The 19,245-nt window shown below is 40.7% G+C and overlaps 1 protein-coding gene across 1 annotated transcript in view; it reads left to right on the top strand.

Annotated features, from left to right (window-relative positions):
- The window catches only part of cacna1ea (calcium channel, voltage-dependent, R type, alpha 1E subunit a), a 93,078-nt gene that overhangs the window by 11,152 nt on the left and 62,681 nt on the right, over positions 1-19,245 (top strand).

Below are 19,245 nucleotides of genomic sequence, written 5' to 3' on the forward strand. Positions count from 1 at the left end.
ATGTTCTTCTGCTGGAGTTTGGCCACCAACTTCCTCTTGTAGAGTGGCGGTGGTACTATATGCATTGAGGGCATTTGCATGCAGCAGGTCCAGGGTTTTGTTGTCACGGGTTGTCACATACTGGCTGAAGTCTGTGAGTGTTCTGTCCAAGACTGAAGTACTATACCTTACCTCTTACCCGCTGTATTACCCTAGATTTTATGCTATATCTATTCTATACATCACCAAAGTGACTACAGTTCTCATAGCATAGAGACAAAATACAGTTCAACTAACATTAGTAAATTTACAGAGATGTTTTGGAAGAGGCTGTTGCACTGTTTTAATTTTGCGTGAAAAAATGCTTAGTAGCTTGGGGACTAGAATTCAAATGAGACGGAGGCTAAATGGCAGCGATTCATTGATCTAATGTGATGTAGATTACACCTTTTCGTGTTTGTTTTAGAAGACTAGCCTCTGTGGAACACCAGGTTTCTACTGATCACTCTGTAAGCAGAGATGTCAGCACATCAGAGACCAAATTATATTTAGACAGAAGGGGCAGATCTGTGATGTTTGTTCAGGCCACATTTTACTTGTGTTGTCCAGCAGATGTTATTTAACTAGCAGTGAATATGAACAAAACCTTCATCTAATTCTGTAATTTATTTATTTATCTGTTGCTATATTGCAAATTCTCTGAGCATTCAAATTCATCTGTAATAAAACCTAATTTCCTCGTAATTACAGTTTTAAATTAATGTTCACACTTTACACATTTCTTTCTGAAAGGCACAAAGGATGATGCGAGATATACAAAAGTATTTTCACATGTTTTCTCATTAGAAACATAAAATGCACAAACAATCTCAATATGTGTTGAGAGGACTAGAGTTGAAAAAAGTTTTAATTGGTTGTAGGATTATCCCATTGCGAGCAGATGTATTTATTTTTCTCTCTGAACTTTTGAACCAGTAAACATTTATATGTTTATGCTGAGGTAACGTCCCACTGCCTCTAGTTTTGTACCTCAGACATTAGAATGATATTGTTTTCATCTAACATTCTCTAATCTGCAAATGTGTGCATGTGTTTGCGTGTGTGATCCATGTCCTCATTCACATGCTCATACCACGTGCACGTGTGTGAATGTATTTACTGGTTTCCTGCCCTGCAGCGCTGTGGAATTTGAGGCTGATTATAGCAGTGACTCCCCTCTGTTTCTCTGCTGAAGGTGGGGCTTCACCTCTAGCAGCAGTGGCACCCTCTGTGCACCCCTCATAGCTTCTTCACCACAGGCACAGGATGCCATATCTTATCCCGAGCTATGTCTGTGGCTAAAAAGACAGAGGAGAAGATGGCGAACAATGAACACAGAGGACAAGATAAGGAGGAATAACACTTAGAATTAGTAGTAGGATCAGTTTTGAATATTCTCTGCTTTAATTAGCATTTGGCATTAAAGTCCATGTGACAGTAGTGTGGAAGTGGGTAATTACTGGATCACTAGGCCTGTAGAGATGCTCGGCCATGGACTAGATAGCCATCCTCTGCAACTGCCTTATATAATTATTTCAATACCACATGACACATCTATACTTCTACTGTTGAGAGGACGATGAACAGAGCGAGTCGGGATGGATTACAACCATAAACATCCACCTCTCAAGGCCAGTTAGTGTTGAACCCTCAGCTACCTGACAGGAGGATGGCGCATTAGAGGTTGCATCTGAGCCAACGTGTGCACCTGCTTTTGTTTTCCGAGGCAAATAAGCCTGATTTCAGATCAAGCTGGAGCAGATATTATTAAAAGTAAAGCTTTAGACTATGCCCAGCTCCCACCCCTTGTTTAGTTCACTTTAATCTACAGTAATTGATCTCGACAAATATTCTTAGATTACCTAGAAATGTGAATTATGTGCAAAATTGTAGTGACCTCCTGACCTGTTAAACAGTGTCAACATCTGGCTAACTTGGCCTGTAGTTTTGATAATAGATTCTTAAACATGAATAGCCAAGAAATTTAATGAAATTTGCTACAAGAGGTTGGTTCTTTAAGTCTTAAACTAGCATCATCAAGTTTGGGAAGGACAAAAGAAGGACTGGCAGAATATTTGCTATATATTCCTGATCCCCAGAGGATGAATAACATTGCCTTTGCCCAAGAGATCTGACGTTTTGTCGATCACATAGCAATATTCTATTGTATTGTTCAATTATATAGTATTATATAACTGAATATAATACTGTTGTTGGTCTAATTGCCATTAATTGTTAATCGTGTTTATGTGCTCCAGAGGAAGAACCCTTTTGAGTCTTGTGTTGCCATTAACTAGTCTGTAGAGTCATTCTGAGGTCGGACAGCACATTTCTGTACCGCAGACAAAATATTCAGTGTAGTTTTTCTCTGTACCCTTTTTACTGTGAAGAAATAATGAGCCATTCAACCTGGCTGTCTTTGTCTTCTGAAAGATTTGCATGTCACACACCGAGCCTCACTTGAAAGACAAGTTGAAACCGTAAATGGTGCTTGGTAAATGAAGCAATTCTGCATCCAATTCTGGTATATTGTAGTGCTTTTAGTAGGGGGTTTAAACATCTTTTTTGTTTTTGTGTCTTTATTTGTAGATGCCTGTGTGTGTGTGTGCGTGTGTGTACGTTTAGCATTTGCCACGTGGCAGCTTGGATAACAACATCCTTCGGAAGTGCTTGATGAAATAGCAGTACTTATGGTTGGCATTAACATGGCCCTAATGACAGTAATCAGACTGAATGAATCTGTCATTTTGGCTGAATGAGGAATAGATGTTGGTCACAAATAAAGGAGGGCACTAAAATATTTTAGTGTCTGTTTGACCTTTTCATTGTTGTCAAATCCACAATTTTTGAGATTTTTACTGATGTGCCGGTTCATCAGCTTCTTTTGTCTTATTTTTATTTTTTATTTTTTTCATAATTTCTAAAAAAAAAAATCAGCCTGGTGTACAGTATTTGGTATCTTTGGAAATATTTAACAATACAAGACAAAGCTAGTCAGCTTGGCCAGTTGTGACACTGGTCTTTGGCATTCAGATCAATCAGTGGTGGTCATTTTAGTGCAGTTGGTTCCAACCTATTTTAAGCCATCGGGAATAGTTGGAGGGTAACAAGAATGAAATAATACAGTTCTGCAAAAATATAAAATATTTTGGAGGCTTTCTTTTTCAGTTTTTGTAAATTATGCATTAAATATGTTTTCTACAGGACATCAAACAGTTCTTTATAGAGGAAGAGAAGTTTAGAGGGAAAATCACTCATATGTGGAACCGCTGACATTTAAAACTTGAAAAGGGGTGCAAGATGTGACTTTTTGGGGATTATTTCTGTACATAAACATTGTCTGTAATGCATGCAAATTAAGTATATATCAACTACAGTTATATATATAGGCACTGCAGACATTTTAACTTGCCACAGTCAGGAATGTGGTATTGTAGTAAAGATGAATGTATTCCACTTAGAGGAGGTCTTGCTTTTGGCTATGCTGGTTCACTGTTATGTCTTCCCCCATACACCTAATGGAACTGAACTATCATTTACTCACTGTAAAAAAAAATGTGACTAAGGTATATGGAGTAAAAACAACATTTACTTGTTGAATGTATACTGTAAAGCGCATCAGTGTTGTACCACCGGTGTTCAAGACAGAACTGAAGCATCAGGTTCTCTTGCTACTTGGTGCAAACAGAGGTCTAATTCCCAGAATGTTCTTACTGAAGTGAAGAGAGAAACAATAAAAGAAGAGCTACTGGCTGTGTGGGAGTCGTGGTTAAATGAAATGCTCCAAGTCAGACTTTCAAGGCAGTTAGAGCTGTTAAACTAATGGCACCATATGTTAAGCCCATGAGTCATTAAGCTGAACTGGAAAATCAGGCCAGAGCAGGCTTCTCAAAGAGAGAGGCATCAGCACAAGGCCAGTTTCCAAGTGATAGCACCTCAGGGTGATTCTTATCATATTCTAGCAACAAGTCATTTTGTGATATGTGTGTGCATGTATGCCAGAAGTAGAACTAATGTGGACCTTTGAATGAGTTCCTTGATTTGCTTTGATTTCCACTGTAGTGGGTCTAATGTCACACCCGTCACACATCTCTGTGTTCGCCATCTTTCTTTTGCTCTGAGGAACTCTTCTGTCTAAGGGCTCTTGTGAGCTCCTCTGTCGACACATATTTACAGTAAAAGGATGCATGATGAATGAGACTGAAGTGGTTGAGTGAGCGATGATACAATAGCAGCGTGTCACAGTCTCTGGACTACTGGATTGAACAGTAATTTCTGAAGCATCGTTGTGGTAATGCAACATTTCAACAAAGAATGAATGGTTGCTCCTTTGTCCTGTACTTAGCCATCTCAAAATTAAATGTGTAGACATCAGCAAAGATCTGTTCAAGCTCTTTCTTAAGTGTTTCCCTAAATGGAATGGATTAAATACGAGGTCATATAGGAAAGCATTGTTTCATTTGCTAACTTGGCAATGAACCAAGATGATGATGCGAGCTGAAACGAGCTACAGGACATTCATTAAAACATATTGTAAATGGACCCTTTCCAAGAATTCATTATGATGGCAAGGCAAACAACAGATGAGTCCTCGCAGTTCAAGCAGAAATTACAGACAGCATGCTGCTCTCACATCTTGGCATCACATCAGGGCTGAGTGTTGTTTTTTTTTAGAGAAAATATGACACCGCTTTTTGAGTTTAATCTATCATAGTCATATTGATTACTCCGCACTAAACACAGGAACAGCACGGGAACGTTCTCATTACACACACACACGCACACAGCTGCACACTGAAGACGTACTGAGAGACATCGAATCAACAATTCATGTAATACTTCACAGTTGATGTGTTCTGGAAATGCTGCAGTCCTCTGTGGTTACAGATGAAAGATGAAGACCCCCGCGCATCACTATTGGTGTAGTGTGTATTTATGTCTGTGTGTGTCATAAGTGGTTATCTGTGCAGGGATGTGTGTGTCTCATTCATGTTGCCAATTTTCTTGGTACAGACGTTTACAGACTCATTCATTGGACATTTAGCTTTTAATTCAGTATAACGTTTTCTAAATGGACCCTTTCCAAATTAATCATTGTCATTGCATTAGTTTCAGGATAGTATTGGTATTATATTATTCGCCAATATTCCGCCTTAATACGTTTATCCACAACCTCTGTAAGGCCAATCAGAAAAACAGATCAGATGATTCAAGAATCACAAGATAATTTCCTGGCATTCACCCAAAATCAACTAAAGCCCCATATATGTATATATACAAAGATATTTTATGATATTCTGACTGCAGGACGGAGCAGCAGAATGTTACGGCCCAGCAATAGTAAGACAACCTGGCTCCTAGCATGCTATGTATGCTGGTGTCAGCAGCCAAGCATCATTACAGATGAACCTCCACCTATCGGACATTTTTCCGCTCTGCTGCCACACCACAAGTCTACCGTCGCGCACTGTTCACAAGCATAGACAGCGAGTGACTTTTCAGCACTGGAGGTCATCTTGCAGAAGATGACAAGACTTTTTTTCTTTATTTCTTTGATTTGCCAGCTGGAATGTATTTATGTGGCTTCAGTATAATTTAATTGTATTGTCAAATACAGAGGCTGTGATTAGCCATCAGTGATCAGCTGCAAAACATCTGATCGGAGCACCCCTACATTCTGCCTCTGGCAAAGCTTGCCCATCCTTGATACGACAGTCTCTCATCTCTCACTGCTTCCGTAAAACATGCTGTCCGTTCTGGTTTTGTTTGAGGAGTTAATCGGTCAACTGAGCTCCAGTGATGCGAAGAAACAGAAAGGACCGTGGTACCAAAACAATGAAGGCGTAGCTGCAGCAGTCGAAAGATATTTCACTGACTCGACTCCATTGCCGCTGTATTATACGTGCTGTATATTTATGCCTGCATGTGTGTACATTCACTTTCATGGTTAGTGTTGATGAGTACCCAATGTATGTTCATGTTCTTGGTTGGACAAAAGGTTGTATCGCTTAATCCCTACTTTGGTCAGAGAAATGAAATCTGCAAAACTAATTATATTCTTATCAGCCTTAGTTGATGTTTGTGGTTTGTGCATAACAGTAAATATTTAGCGTGCTAACATGGGAAGATTTATTTTAGAATTTATCCCAAGGCTGCAACTGCAAGTACTGTTCAAGGACAGCATCACAGAGCTGGCTGTAGGCTTGTGTTAGTTTTATTAGAAAGATAATGCATGCATCATTGCATGAATGAGTGATTTTATTGCAAATGAGGTATAATACTTGATTGAGTGGTCACAATTTTGCAGAATATCTGTACAGCTATGACATGTTTCAGGTCACAAGTATAACTGATCTGAACTAAAGAAAACACCTTTACAGACGCAGCTTATTGTATAAAAGCGGCGTCTAGAAAATAAAACTAGAAATGCTTTTCTAGAAATGCTCAACAGACTGGAAAGGCAATAATCTGGTCAGTGAAACACAGGTATCACCCCACTTTCAGTCTGTTTGCATCACTCAGTGTTTGTCTGCCCACAAAGCATTAGCTCTGACAGAGTGTCTGCACTTTGCTGCCCTCAGAGGCTTTCACACATCGTTTTTTTCTAAATCTGCTGAGGTGCGAGTCGGACGGACACTCAGAAGACACACAGATTTACAAAGTCCAGCACTTAGTCAGCAGGCAAGTCTGTCTGCAGCTTATTTGCACATTCTTTGTTCACAGTTGTCTCTCGAATCCTCAGGAAGTGTGTGACGGATGGTTTTTAAACAGAGGCGTAACAGGACAGCAAACTGTGAAATCTAAATTCTCATCAATTTCACTATATGTTTAAAGGACGTGACCTGGTTATTCCAATGCCATGTCTAGGTTTGCTTACACTCTCTGATTGTTCTTAGAGTCAGTATAACCTCAGCACAGAGCTCAGTCTGAGGTCAGTCAAGGAGCTATGTAAAGATCATCCAAAGGTCACCCGAGCTCCCTTCATCTGGGTTTTACTCTTTCAGATTCGACAGTTTATTGAACCTTTCTAATTGCATCGGCACACAACTGAGAGAGAATCTGTCGCTCCCTGTATCGGTCTCCTCCTTCTCCTTCATTATTGTCTCCCTGTCAGTGTCAGACAGACACCCGGCGCAGTGTAAATGTCAGAGCTGTTTGTCATAAGTGAATTATTAATGATGACATGCTGAAAAGCCATTTTCTTCACCACAAAACCATGTGTCTGTCAAACAATATGCAGAATAGAGAAGGCGGCGTTATTGAGAGAGAATGTGCGTCGGGAGAAAACTGTCGAAACGTTTCCACAGTAATGTTTTCATTTCGTTCAAGCTGGCATGTTTTATGATAAGGACTCATTTGTCAGCGCTGTATTAGAGCTTCTCATTACATGAAGAAAAAACAATGCACTGCTGCGTTCCTTCCCTCTCTCTCTCGCCCTTAATGTTCTGTTTCCTGTTTGGATGGCAGGATGCTGCAAACTGACAATGCTGATGACCATCACAGAGATGGAGATAGATCTTGAGTTTCTGAGATGTGTGATCTGTCAGTGGATGATGGTGTCTGAGTTTGACTAAATATTGCCCCTGGGTGCAAAACAAAGGCAGCGATGTGATGTAAAAGCGTTTATGAGTTCAGCAAAGAGGACGGAACCAGATATTGGAACGGTGTGAACTTTTTGAATGAATATTCAGAGTACGTGTGTGTACCAAGTGTTGTTCTATCATTTGTGAGTGAGTTTATATTAAGTCCTTACTGGCAGAGCTGACATGTTGATGTATAGCTGGCTTATTGTCAACTAGCTGTGCAGAAATGTTGTTATTTATTGTCCAAATTCCAGTTTTGACCAAAGGAAAAGTTAAGATATCCAGGGATTTTCCATACCTGATTACTGTTCAGACTGATCCATCTTTTTGTTGACACATTCACTTTAAGTTCAAAGATCAAAGAGGCTTTTACTCTCATTTCAACCATATATAGAAGGTGCAGTACATAGTGAGATGAGAGGACGTTGCTCCAGGACCATGGAGCTAGATGAAGACATGGGACTAAATATGAGACAATACAAAACAGTGCAAACAGACCGTGTCAACAGTGCAAAGACGAACAGTGCAATACAGATTTGAAGGATGTGTGACAAGGGCTGAATATAGGTTATGATTATTGTGCATGCACTGTCCAGTTTCAGAGACTTCAAGTGTCTGATGACTTGAGGGAATAAACTGTTACACAGTCTGGTTGTGTCTGGGCCCGAGTGCTCCGCAACCTTTTCCCAGATGGAAGGATGGTGAAGAGTGTGTGTGTGGTCATCCACGATGCTGTTGGCTTTGCGGATGCAGCGTGTAAATGTTCGTGATGGAGGGTAGAGAGAGTCCGATGATGTGAACTGAGATGGTGCAGTTCCCAAACCAGACAGTGATGCAGCTGCTCAGGATGATGGTCCCTCTGTAAAATGTGGTCAGGATGGGGGACCATGTTGTTCTTAAGGCCACAGCTTCTGGTTGGAGCGTGTAACTGATGTAACCAGTCACTGACACCGTGGTCGTTTCGCCCTCGGTTTGCATCCCACCTAAACATGTCCCAGTCAGTGTGCTCAAGACAGCCCTGAAGAGGAGAGGTAGCTCATGCTGGCCAGATATTCACCTCCTTCAGATTTGTCTTTAGAGCATCTGATGAGTGATCTGTATGTTGAAGTTACTATTGTGAGTAGTTGGGGACAGGGTTGGTTGTGTTTTTGTCAGCATAGAATGAGTCCTTCTTCTCTATGTGCAGTTTAAGAGCCTTTTGTGTAAAGTAAATGTGACATCCACCGTAAGTGTTTAGAAATGGGTCAGCGTATTATCACACAGTGATGAATGGATAGAAAACAGCACCTTTGTATGTTCTGGCGTAACTAGTACTCACTGTTACTCCAACTGAAGAGCTCGTTCTTTTTTTGGAAGTGAGGAACTGAGAGTGTTTTTCATCGTATGTTTTCCTTTGTCTACCAGCTGACTTCAGTAGAAGTCTACAAAAAAAACTCTTGTTAACTGCAACTCCTCACAACAAGCATCAACAGAGCTAAGCTTCAACGAACTTAAACTAACATTAGGCGGTGGCTTACAATTTATGCCACCACTCACGTCACCCCCTGGTAGCAACAGCTGCTTCCCCCTGACCTAGAAAATCTCTGAGCTAGAAGGGACAATATTGTACAAAATGAAAGATGAAGAAAAGCTTCATTCCCTGATCACCTGCGGCCCTGCCGTCACCACAATAACTGCCGGAGACGGCTGGGTGCTAAACCCAAGGCTAGAGCCCTGATAAGTTGCACTACACACCAGAGTAGGAAAACATGGTGGCCAGTTCCTTCAGTATTTAGTCAAAACCACCCTACTAGATTGCACTAAGTCCTACAAACTGGTCTTTTAGTATCTCCATGACAGTCCATCCAACTGTTGTTAACACATTTCATTCAAAACCACATATTTCAAACTTATGGAGGTCCATTAAAACTATAAATGTAGACCACATGGGGACATTGGTGGAAATGTTTGAGGATGTGTAGGGAGACCCTGTCAACTGTGAACTTTAAATGTCTGCACAAACTTAGGCGACATGGCAAATTACATGGCAAACAGTTCTTGAGGAATTTCCTTCTTTGCAAAAGCCTAAGTTGGACCAACAAACCAACCTTTCCTTGCATCATCACATGGCCTATATTTCCTCTTTCCTCAGAAGATCATCAGTGTGGCCCCGTTCCTGGTTTCACATTCTTTCCGGATCACATCCTGAAATATTACTACCATGCATCTTTGGGCTCTTGCCCTGCTTTGCTGACACTATCTACGGCCCCTGAGGGAGCTCCCAGTGAAATATGGCTTCTGGACTCCCCATTCAACACCACATGAAAGCTGCGTGCGCTCTCATTTGCTACTGCACATTTAAATTCAGATGAGCCCAGACGCACGGAGCAGCGTGCAGCTCAATGTTGGAATTTACACGCGTATGGTTTGTGGGCACTGCGCAGATCAACATTTATTTTCTGTTAATAATTAAAGAACACTGATGTGCTGAATAGTTATTTAACACAACCAATATAATTTTAAGACTGTACTTTATCTGCTGCATTTTTCATAACAGTAATTCTGTGAAATAAAACCTAAAACTGCCAGATGAGCAAAAAGTTAATATCTGAATATTGGTTTATAAATCCATTTGATTATTGATCTAGAAGAATCTTATACCAATCTCTGTCAATATATATATATATATATATATATATACTTAATAAACACTTAATTGACACTTGATGATTACTTTAACTCTGTCTTCCATGAAGCATTATTTGCTGGTTAAATGCATTTTTCATTCTATTTGGCGACTGTGCAGATTTTGCTGGGGGGAAAAAAAGAAAAGCTCTTTGTGTTGACCTCCCACTCTGCCCTGCAATATTGAAACCATTTAGCAGAGAAACCGCTGTGACCTGTCAACCTGTGCCAGCAGCACATGCACGTGTGCACACACAAATAAACTACTCTCGCGTAATGATGTTTGGGTAGAGAAGTGACACCTTTCACCCGCCCTTTAAAATAGAAACAGGCAAACATGATAAAGGAAGTGATCTGGCTTTCAAATGTTGGATAGGCAGATTGTGAAATGGCAGTTTATGAATACAAGAGCCAATTAAAATATTATGGATGTATTCACATCACATGGCAGTTATTTGCTTCTTTTGGCAAAGTTACTAGATTATATACTGTAATCGTTTATGGCATAATTTATATATATATATATGCATTATCTGCGTTGTATTCCGGCTGATTTCACCATTAATTTCACCATCATGATGCGTTGATGCTTTGCGGACTCAGTGTGTGGCGTAAATGTTCGTGATGGAGGGTAGAGAGACTCCGACGGTCTTCTCAGCTGTCTTCACTATCCGCTGCGGGGTCTTGCGATCCGAGATGGTGCAAGGAAGATGTGCTCTTGATGATGTGATCTTCGGCAAAAAGTAGGGCCCCCCGAGAGGCAGGAGGTGTTCATGCCCAGCAGGCTGAGCTTTTCAATCAGGTGCTGAGGAATGATGGCGTCGAACGCTGAGCCGAAGTCTATGAACAGCATTCGTACATGCAGTATGTGTCCTTTTTGTCAAGGTGGGTGAGGGCCAGGTGGAGGGGTCCATGCATGCTAAAAGTGTAGCGGCCATGTGCTTCATGACATTAAAGTCCTGACACTCTGAGCGGGATGAATGTGCGCCCTGTCATAGACAGACATAGAATTCGTTTATTCAAAGCTTCAGATTTAAATATCAAAGATGATTGTCCTGTGCTCTGGGAGTTCAATGCTGTTAGCAAAATCCTGGAGCAAATAATACCTTTGTAGTGCAACAGGATTTCTTTCAGGCGCTGATGCTTTCAAGCTAAATGGGCCCAGCAGGGAGCTTTAGCTGTAAGTAAATTGCCTTTTTGGCCCTTATTTTAAGATTACAATTCAGTGAAGGGTTAGGTAGCTGTGTGGTCAGCATCAATATCCACACATTAACCTTTGATTGAGATTAATATACAGGGAAACGAGCCATCTGAAGTGTATGTGTGAGAGAAATTCATCACATACATTTCCACCCGAAACCTGAGGGAGCCAAACGTTGCAGCTGTGTGACTTATGTTGCTCCAGGAGGCAGTTCTGACAAATGGGGAGAAGGATGCTGGGTAAGCACACTGGATCGTCATCAATATCCAACTGACTGTGACCCCTACTGGAGCTCCTGAGAACTGCTCACCGCCCAGACTCATGCATGCATTCATGAGAGAAATGGATGGTGTTTTGTTGTGAAGTAAACATTTGTTATTAATGGGCAAATATGCTGAAAGCGGTGTCAGTCCAGCCCCAGGGTTTCGAAAAGGCAAAGATTAAATTAGATTTTTCACGCGGATGTGAAACGAGAGCTTGAAAGTGACACGTCAAATATTTGAAGTTTTAAAGTTCTTTTTATGTTTCATTTGGCATACTGTACCCGCACCTCGCATGCTGAAACATTGATGAAGCCAAGTGATGGCAGAAAATGCTAACACGTCGAGAACTGATGAATCATTCTTCCATATTTTCCATCCCGAGCCAAAATTTGATTTGATCCTGCATGTGCTAAATTGGCATTCTGTATCCCACCAGAGGGCTTTCATAATCCACAGTCTTGGTGATTCACTGAAGCTTCAGTCGAGCTTGTCTGCACAGTATGTTTTCCAGATCAGAGCAGCTGCCACTTAAGGAGGTAATGATGTGGGGACATATCGTCATGTGGCGTGAAAAATCAAGCCTACCCAATTTGCAGCTGCCGGGATCCTTTCCTTTCCTTTCCTTTCCTTTCCTTTCCTTTCCTTTCCTTTCCTTTCCTTTCCTTTCCTCTATCGCTCTCTCTCCAGCCGACATCCCACGTCCTTATAACTAGCCTTCACACACCCCCGTGGTAAATTTACAGCTGCCTGTTGACAGTATTGATCTGTGGGGCTGCCAGTTTGTTTATTAACACTTTTTTCATTCTCTCTAATTTTGAGCCACAAAGATATATGGACAAATGGATGGTTTAATTTGAAAAGTAAATGGCTGCAGCGACCAGCAGGGGAATTTATTATTCACAGATATTTTTTTTTATCATCTTTTCTTTCTTTATTAGCCCGCTAAATTCTTCCCTTTCATTGCATATTATGTTGAATTTCCATCATCAGCATTTAACTGTTTTCTTTTATGTCCTTGCAGAAGGATGTTTGAAATGCTCGGACTCCCTCGGCCATTTCCGCTGTGTTAATGTGAGAATTGTACATTTACTTGAACAAGTGAATTCATTTTTATGTTTTTTATTCTGCAAACAAGATTTTACCAGTGCCCTCAAGCTACCTTCTGGGCCGTGTGAATCCTGACGGCCGCTTTCCGAAAGAAGTCTTGCATTTTTAAAAGTCTATGAATAAAATAAAATAAAATCCCTCTACATTTATACACCTATACTTAAATCCTTCTCTTTATACAGTATAGCAGGAAAATGACTGAGCAGAAACGATTCCTTTTTACTTGCCTTGGTGAAATCTTTCACTTTACAGGGGGTATACGGGGTATAATAAGGTCAATTTGTGTTTCATAACTAACCTCTTATGTGTTGAGCTAAATAATAACAACCAGGTTATCCACACAATCACGCTAAGCTCAAATGTCCAGCCAGTAACACTAATTTTGCATTAACAATCCAAACACAGCATTCATTTTCTGTCCCTTAAATGTTGCAGTACCTCTGCTTGTCACTAGATGGTAGTTACCTTTCAGCAATCTCTTGTTCCACCACTGACTAGGTGCTTTTCACTTTATCCAAGGGACGGGTTATGCAACCTAAGCCGTGCTTTATGAGTGACAAAGCAACATATGAACGGTAAATTGAGCAACTAATATTGACCTTTAAATTTATTGTTAGATATCAACCTAAAATGTCAACCACCTGCATTATGAGAAGCCGTTTATATGTCATGAAAAGAAGAAGAAGAAAAAAAAAAACAATAACACTGCCTTGACATTCAGTTTGCTTTGCACAATTGATTTACAATTGAGCCGTCTTTACTTAGAGCCCCGTGGTTTCCCAGAATTTCTCCGTCATCGGCCCACTCAAACTGCCATTGCCCCATCTTTGATCAAAATCCTTGCTGTAATATTTTACAATAACCCTAACCCTTCATTCAAGTCATTTTCAATGTTGTTGACCCTGTGAAACAGTTGTATCACATTTTTATTAAGAGTTCATAAGGTGAATGTAGTTTAAATATATAATTAAAGCTGCGTTTTGTTTTGTTTTGTTTTTTGCAATTTCAGAGAATTTGCCAGCTTACAGTGATAATAATGTATTTGAAATCAAGCAACATTGTGTAATGTGAATATTACCGTCATTATATGAGAAGTGTCTGTGCCAAAGACTGCATTGCAGTGTTTTTGTGTGCTGCTCAAATTCAGTTTGGCCTCAAAATCTGTCTGAAGAAGGGGTCAGGCTTCTTCCAAGTCAACAAGTACACCACTGCAGATTCATTGCACACGGTTAAAATTTACGAAAGGAGGCAGTCTCTGATTATTGTCACAAAATCCTAAAGTCACCTGAATCATATCAACCGGCTGTATGAATATAGTGCAAGACACAACTGTTGCTTTGGCCACTCTGAGCTGGTGGAAACCAGGTTAACAACATGCTTTTACACTGAGTTGTTCGCTCGGAGACAATGAACATAACTCAGGTCCCCGCGGGGAACGAGGATTTATATAGGTTATTCCATGAAATGTAGGGTTACAGATTTGCAGGGCTGAGAATAGGGGGCATGTCAGTTCAGTTGCTAGGTAACAAGTAGGAGGAAGACAACAGTGGAAGGCAGAAATCTGGGTTGGGTGAAGAGAAGGGGGGAGAGAGCGCAAGACAGCTTTAGAGGGCGAGAGAGTAAGACACGGACAGAAAGTAGGAAAGACAGGCGGAAAAATGATTGCCGCAGGGTAAACGTGTTTCATCGTGTTTCCTTTGGGCGCTGATCAAGACCCGGAAAGAAAGCAACAGTGCTGCTATTTCCATGCAGTGTTATTACAGAGAGATGACCATTGATTCTGTCAAACCCACTTGTAATTATTCCTGTTTCTATGATCAAAACCACCTTCCCAGTGTAAAGCCCAGAAATTCAAATGGTGCATTTTGTAGTGAACCTCATCATTAGCGCAGGCCCAGACGCACACACGCACGCACACACACAAACATACACAAACATACACACACTTGTCCTCTCATGTTCCAACCATTACCATCTCAATGAAGCTAAATATAGTCCAATCCCCCGGCCCCTTCATCTCCCCACATCAATAGGTCTGGCTTTGTCGTCTGCCGGTCTCTCTGTGTTTGCCCCAAGCTTTTCTGTGTCATGTTGAAATCCGGGCTCGGGCCGATGGCACACTGACCCAGCGTTATTTTGGGGGGAACTTTTTACTTTGATTTGTGGTTTCGGAGATTTGAGCTATAGAGAACAGACAGCACGAGCGCTTTCGATGCATACAGCCATTTCAGGAAGGTGTTGTTGATCCTGCATGTGAAAATTGTGTAATTAATTACTTAAAAGTATTAGTTATGTCATTAACTCAACACTGATGGCTTACAGCATGTGTCTGTGCACTGAAAACAGAGAAGGTCTTCACTCTCACTTACAAAATTTATACTTGCCGATATGGTTACGTTTTCATCTGGATTAATTAGTTTCAGTCCAAACCTTGTGGCGTCTTTCTAAACTAGAATAATGTATTTGAGGGTGACGACAGCTCAGCCCTCTCCAGTGTTTTAGCACCTTCTGTGGTTCATTTAAGGTGCCTTTTGTAGCTACAGGTAACACACTGCCCCTTTAAGTACAGCTTGATATGTGATCTTTTAATTAGCTTCCCTTCCCATTATTGCATTTTAAGAAGGATCATGCAAATAACAGGAGGGAATGAAAGTTTTTATAATTGCTGGGTTTTGTGTGTTAAAATCTCCAAAGAGCAGGTGCAAATTTACCCAGGTAAAAGAGTGGGATGTGCAGGGAGGAAAAAAAAAAAAATGCAATCAGCCAGTATTCTTCAGAGACACGAGCTGAGAATGAGGAGTAGCAGTAGCACAGAATAAATGAACACAATATCCGACTGCGTTAGAGAGGCGCACAAAGAGCAGACAGGGATTTATGACTCTGTGGTTATTAATCCTCAACCTGAAGTTAAATTTGATGTTCAGTGAGCTGCTGCTGCCTCTCTGTGGCTATGGCGAGTGCACTCTCAGGACAGATGTAATGTAATGATGGGCAGTCACAATGGTGCCTTTGGAATCTAGCAAATGTCAACTTGAAATTTTAGCTCAGTCATGGCAAAAAAAAAAGCAAAAACAAACAAACAACAAACCGTTTTAGTTTGACGAAACAGAAAACGTTCATTTGTTTCCACTCTCTTTCCAAGAAGCTTGAAACTTGTCTTCATATTTTGAGCACCCGCTCTGCTGTCACTGGAGAAAGTGAACAGTTTCTTTCCCCTACTACCACTTTCCATTTAATGCACACTCAGTTGCCAAAGCATTAGGCATACTAGTGAAAACCATTCTTCTTCTTCTTTCATTCATTCATCTTCTGTAACCGCTTGTTCCTGTTAAGGGTCGTGGGGTCTGATGGAGCCTATCCCAGCTGTCATCGGGCGAGAGGCGTCCAGGGTACACCCTGGACAGGTCGCCAGTCTATCTCAGGGCTAACACAGAGAGACAGACAACCATTGACACTCACACCTACGACCAATTTAGAATCACCAGCTAACCTAACAAGCATGTCTTTGGACGGTGGGAGGAAGCTGGAGTACTCGGAGAGAACCCATGCAGACACAGGGCCAGTCGGCCCATAGATACTCTTAGCTTCATGAAGGTTATGGCGTCCAGTTTAAATTGAAACAGTGTAAGGAATGTGCCAATTCAACTGCATGATCAGTTTGGAGGATGTAGTTTGTGGTGGTGTTAAACTGGATTGAATAAAGTGTTTCTGTTATTCAGCCTTGCCCACTGACTGAAATGGGGCTTGTCAAAATAATAGAAACATGTGTCAGTGCAACACAATACTCAATAAATTACAAAGCGCAGCCTCCAAAATGAAAAGCTGAATCAACAGCTCTTGGTTTTTGAAACTAATGCTGAATACCAGAACCTTCATGAAGTTAAGATTGAGTGCAGGTCTTCTATAGAGTCAGTTCATTCTTTACTAGTGTACTGGCAAGTGAGTACATACTGTCCCTCAAGTGTGTGTTAGGGAAGGTTACAAAGTTATGGTTTTTTTTCATGTACATAAAGGTGTAGCACCTGACATGACGGTCGCACTGAGCTCATAGATCTCGTAAGTTCCTATTTGTCCTGTTGGCCTTATTGTGAATGACCATCTTAATACATTTTAAAACATATTTTCCAGCATAAAGCAAGCACACAAAGATCAAATTGCCTTTCTGACATCACTCACGGATGTGTTTACAGAAGCTTTCCTTGCGTTCGTGTGCTAACGACATCCCCCTTGACAAATGTCATGCTGTGCACTAAACAGCATAATTGCTATGAATTCTGGTGTGAGACGATGATGCGTGTCATAATGTGGCGGTGATGCTTTGGGGTAGGGGTGGGGGATCTGGTGGAAGGATGACGTCGCCGTAACCCATGTTTCCGTGCACAGGTGCCGCTGCAAATGTCTCTCTCCCTCACTTCCCGGGCTGCACGTGAAAGCCGCACAGCATTGTCTCTTCACAGAGGTCTTGTTGCTATAGAAACCGTTCCAGCAGTGACAGGTGCGACACAGTCAGAGGCGAGGTTAGTCTGTCAAAAGTCGCAAAAAACTTCCAAGAACTCGAAACTTAAAACACGTCCGAAGGAGCGTTTGGTGAATAAAAACAGAGCAGATTTCAAACAACTTTGCAAAATTTAGTGGAATTTAGAAAGAAGTTCCTTTTGTGTGGCAATGGAATAAAAGGGTGATAAAATAAGCAGTGTATAAACAATAATTAAGCCCTTCAAGGATGTTGATGTCTTATGATTATACCGCCTGAGCGTGTTTTAATCATCTCTTTTATACCCTCACAGTTAAAGCCACTCCCACGGCTGCCATTAGTTGCCTTCTCCAGACTGATGAAAATGTGTTGACAGGTACAACGCACACTCAAATTGTTACAGTCCACCTGCCTGCAAGTTATTCAGCATTAGCTCTCACTCAGAATTCATAGATTTTTTTTTAACCCGTGAACTAAATACGCACAGAATTTCTTTTTCAAATTTAAACCTGGTGAACATTTTGTAGGACGAGACATTCATTCTCAGAGGGGACCCAGTTTAATGTAACGTTCTCATATAAATGCTCCGGTCTCATTTATTTCTTGGACTAGTCTTTTGCAGAGTATATGTCGTCCTGTTGTCCACACTGATGGCATAAGACCGAAGTTGTCATAATGTTTCGGGGATTTGATATTTTTAGCCGAGCACATACAGCACCTATGAGCTGCTCGGTGGTTCTTCCCTTTCCATAAATGTGTCATCTCCTTACTCCTCTGCTCCAAATCTGTGTTGGTCTGAGTCATAAAAGTCAAGTGAATGCATGTGTACTGAATCCATACCCCCGGTTCTCTGAACATTTTTCCTCAGTCTGTGTACAGACTAATTTCGTTCCAACACTATAATGACCAGCTTTTAGATACAAGTCTGTCCGTTCACGCACTCTATTTTTGAATTTAACTCTTAATTCCCACCTCAGTCCTGTGGTAGTAAGTCCCATTATCAGAGCAGGGACTGTCAACCTGCTGTCATGAGTGCAGGTAACCTTGGTAACCCACGTTTCTGATTGTTTTTTTCCTTTTTTTTGCAAGCTAGACTTTTTTTTATAGCCAGATGATTTTCCAGTGTTGACAACATGCCGCCAACGCAAAATTAGATGTCAGTTCTCCAGAATATTTACCTTCTACAACTTCATTGTGGTTGAGCCATTTTTTTTTTTTTATTATTATTACTATTTGACTCTGTCTACATAATCTGCTATTTTTGATATGCACAACCAATGTAGTCAAAACTTTCTTGGGCATTTCAGCCTTTACTGACAGTTTTTGTTTTTAGGGTTCCTAAAGACTTACTTGTATGATGCTGTATGACAGTCTGCCACCTCTATGAGAAAGATGTTTATTTTTGGATTTGGATAATTGGACTGAAAACTTTTTTTGTAAAATCTAATTACAATGAAGCTATTCTTGGAAATATTCACATACCCTTAAGCTCAAGTAACAAACATCTTGAGCTGTTATTTCTTTGTGATCAGTATATTTTCAAACACTGTTAGCACTTTCTAATTGAGCATACTTCATAAAGTGTTTACATGCTTTTATATGTAATTATCTACGGTAGTTTAGTGTATATTCAACTGCCACCATTTCATTGCTGCATGTTTTTTTCACTTCACCTAACTTTAGTGAGTTACTTAGTTGCTTAAGCTTGGTACAGCAATTGTAAATATTTCTTCTGCCTTCATATTCTGTTTTATATTGATTTCTTTTCTTATTCTACTGAGCAGCTGCATTTCTTTAGCTTTAGTGGTTCTAATTCTGCCCTCAATTGCTATTAAACCATAGCGGATGAACGGGACTCCCCAAGACAACGTCATTAAAAGAGTGGAAAACAATGGGACTGTGATATTTCTATCAGTTTTATCCTGCTCTGAACTG

Source organism: Chelon labrosus (genome assembly GCF_963514085.1).
Source record: "Chelon labrosus genome assembly, chromosome: 7".
NCBI lineage: Eukaryota > Metazoa > Chordata > Actinopteri > Mugiliformes > Mugilidae > Chelon > Chelon labrosus.